The sequence below is a fragment of the Crocuta crocuta genome, unplaced genomic scaffold, assembly GCF_008692635.1.
Source record: "Crocuta crocuta isolate KB4526 unplaced genomic scaffold, BGI_CrCroc_1.0 scaffold130, whole genome shotgun sequence".
NCBI lineage: Eukaryota > Metazoa > Chordata > Mammalia > Carnivora > Hyaenidae > Crocuta > Crocuta crocuta.
The window spans coordinates 11,509,487-11,513,033 of record NW_027527920.1 but is presented as its reverse complement, the minus strand read 5'-3'; the positions used below and the strand labels follow the sequence as shown (position 1 = coordinate 11,513,033).

The 3,547-nt window shown below is 47.3% G+C and overlaps 1 non-coding gene across 1 annotated transcript; it reads left to right on the top strand.

The window, feature by feature from the left end:
- The first annotated feature begins 365 nt into the window (after positions 1-365).
- On the top strand, positions 366-469 carry LOC144219157 (U6 spliceosomal RNA). Its single transcript, XR_013331322.1, has one exon. It is a non-coding gene; the product is annotated as a U6 spliceosomal RNA (small nuclear RNA).
- The last annotated feature ends 3,078 nt before the right edge of the window (positions 470-3,547 follow it).

The window sequence follows — 3,547 nt, the reverse complement described above, 5'->3', positions numbered from 1 at the left end:
CAAATAAATAAACATTAAGAAAAAAATTTTAAAAAAGAGGAACATACTTGAAATAAAATGCTTCCAAAACCTTGAAAATAAAGAAATGGACAAATGCAAATATATATACAAGAGAGCAGAAATAGCAATATCACTATGTACCAGCCTGAGTCACTTGTCAAAATATGTGTATACACCCAGCAATCCAGCAGCTAAGCGCATCAAGCAAAAACTATTAGACATGCAGGGAGAACTTGATTTTTAGAATACAGTTATGGTGATTTAAAAATACCTCCCCATGAATCCTTTTGTTTGTTGCTCCAAAATTGGATGCGATGATCTTGGAATTCATGGGGGAGAGTGAATGTCTAAAATAGCTAAGGAAAGTGCTCACTTTAGCAGCAGATGTGCTAAAATGGGGACGACACAGAGACCGGGATGGCCCCTGGGCCCGGATGACATGCAAATTCATGAAGTGTTCCATATTAAAAACAAAAAAGAAAAGAAAAAACTGAATAAACTAAAATAGCTTAGAAAAATCAAGCGAAGACTATTGAGGAATTGACATCTTGCGAGGTGGCCTAAGTTCCTCAAGAAAGCTACTGAGAGCAAACGCTTGGAGCACAGAAATGTCCACAGGCATCTCGGCCACACACTGCTGTGGCGGGACAGAGAGGGCACTTGTGAGCTCTCAGGTGCTGGAGCAGGGGTCTGGGGTGGGCTGCAGGATGCTGCCTCTGCTGAGAGGGAGTCTAGAGCAGATTGGGTCTGGCCGGAGGCTCTGGCTGGTGGGGAAGCCAGCAATAGAAACTTTGGTATATACCACAGCTCACATCCCCTGTCTAGGGTTGGGGAGCATCCAGAGGTGAAAGGAGGTGAATTGACTGGACAGTGTTCAAATACTCACTTAATAAACAGATACTACAGGTAGAGTACGGGGGTGTCACTTCTGTCGGGCAGTGAGGTAGTTTCTCTTTGGCAAGAGCTGCTAGGGAAGCTATTTTCCTATAGAGACAATATAAACATTCACAGCTTAGATTTAAAGGTGTTTGAAACTGATTGGGCCCTCCTGGAACTCATCTCCTGGCCCAAACACAATTTCTCAGATGCATCCAGAAAAACCAGAGTAGTGTCTGTCATCTAGGACCCATATTCCGTCCCTAACCTGTACTCCTACTAACCTGTGTGTGTGTGTGCGTGTATGTGTGTAGATATATATGAATGAAACCTGTCTATGTAAAAGAACTATGTATACATACATGTAGATAGTGTGTATGTGTGTATACATACACATAACACATACACATACGAATGAAGCATTTCAACAAATGTTTCTTAGAGCACTGGGTGAGGGAGGAAAAGAATGCAATGTGGTGCTTGCCTTGAAGGAACAGGGACAGTGGACACGACCACTGACGTGTGATTGGTTTCATCCAGGCGCTACCCATGTAAGTGGAGCCACCAACACAGTTATTGGAAGGACTCTACAAGGGGCGCCTGGGTGTTCAGTCAGTTAAGTGTCTGACTTCAGCCCAAGTCATGATCTCACGGTTCGTGGGTTCAAGCCCCGCATCGGGCTCTGTGCTGACAGCTCAGAGCCTGGAGCCTGCTTCAGATTCTGTGTCTCCCTCTTCCTCTGCCCCTACCCCACTCGTGCTCCCATGCTCTCTCTCTCTCTCTCTCTCTCTCAAAAAAAAAGTTTAAAAATTTTTGATTAAAAGAAAGGAAGGACTCCACAAAATCCCTAACATCACTTTCTTCCATGATTAATTATAAAAATAGAGGTTGACATGAGAAGTCCCAGAAGACACCCCCCACCCCCAAGGATTGAAGTCTCCTGAGACTTTGTGGAGGAAGCAGATAGTACATGGGCATGTAGAACCCCCACTTTGGGCAAAAATGAGCCAAGGTCTCAGAGGATGGTATGGGGAGAGAATTGCTGGGAGGGAACGATACCAGAAGCCCTTTCTCTGTACTGTTTTGAAAGGAAGTAAGTCTGGGAGTAAATCTTTGCCTTCAAAGATCTTAAGTCTGTAAAGAGGAAAGGTATAAGCAAACAGGCAAAATGCAGTCAATGTGATCATTGCTCTAGCAGTAGAAACACAGGATGGAAACAGTCACTAAGAGAGGCGCCTCCAGCGGGAATGCCTTCTGGAGGACGCAGTATCTGAGGCTTAAGGAAGGGGTGGGAGTTAGCGGAGTACTGGGCTCGGGTGAGGAAGTCTCTCCGGCAGCAGGGATGGCACTGCAGAGGGCAGAGCATATTTAGGGAAAAAATTAAGTTCCTTGTGACTGCAGTGTCATGTCAGAGGGCACAAATGGCCAGAGTTGACGCTGTAGATGGACGCAAAAGCCTTGAAACCACATTAAAAGACGATAGATTTTATCCTGGCGTAGTGAGCTTCTGCTTCCCTCTTGTGACCAGCCTGAAAGGGAAAAATGGGCAATAAAAACGGACACAGATGAGGACCCCTGGGTGGCTCCGGCGGTTGAGCATCTGACTTAGGCTCAGGTCGTGATCTCCCAGTTTGTGAGCTCAGGCCCTGTCAGTCAGTCAGCCCAGAGCCCACTCGCTTCAGATTCTTTGTCCCCTTCTGTCTCTGCCCCTCCCCATTCACACACATACACACTCTCTCTCTCTAAAAAAGAAATAAAACATTAGGAAAAAAAAAACGACACAGCTATACCTTCAGCAAGATACAGAAAGAGTAAACTGGGAAAAAAATATTGCGGAGACGGACCCGGAGCAGAAGGCAAACAAGGCCTAGAAAAACAAATAGACACAGCAGTAAAAAGCTGCGTGGGAGAGCCAACAGGCAGGAGCACATTACCAGAGGAAGAGCATGAAAAGCAAGGCGAACAAAGAGCAAGGGGCAGGGAGGCCATAGCGGAGAGGCCCAAGAAGCCCGTGACACCCGCCCTGCTGGCCACACGGGGCTCTGACCCGGGCAGCTGGCTGTCTTGCCACAGCGGACCTGCCTCATTTCCCAGCTCCCAAGAAGGAGGGGGATGTATGTCTGCAAGGCTTAAGTTTCGGGAGGGGGTAGCGGATCAAAGGCCAACTTAGGAGGGATTGATGAACCTGAGCCAGGGATGGAAAAGGGAGAGGAAATTTTCTTCCAGGAGGATGACGGGACCCAGAGGGGTCCCCAGCAGCTAAACTCCTACAACAGGTGGAAAGCTGAAAGGAAGAAAACGTGATGGGAAATAAGTCTTGTGAGAGGACTTCCCAGCCACCGGGGAGAGGGCCAGGCGTTAGAGCGGAGTCGGAAGCGGGGCTGCCGGCAATCAAGTCTTGCTATTATTCCAGCTGTGTGACATTTGGACGAGTTACTTAACATCTGTTTCTCAGTTTCCTCAACTGTAAAATGGGAATGAAATCAGAAATAGTACTGACCTCATGGGTTTCCTGGGCAGGTAAAGTGAGTTCAGTATATGTAGAATGTGTCGTCGCCTTAGGGGTTATACAGCTGTGGATGCCGGTTGTTACTATTCCTTGACTGGAGCCTCATCTCTCCCGCTCACGGTGCCAGGACCCTTCGTGTCGACCTACACTTTCAAAGACCCC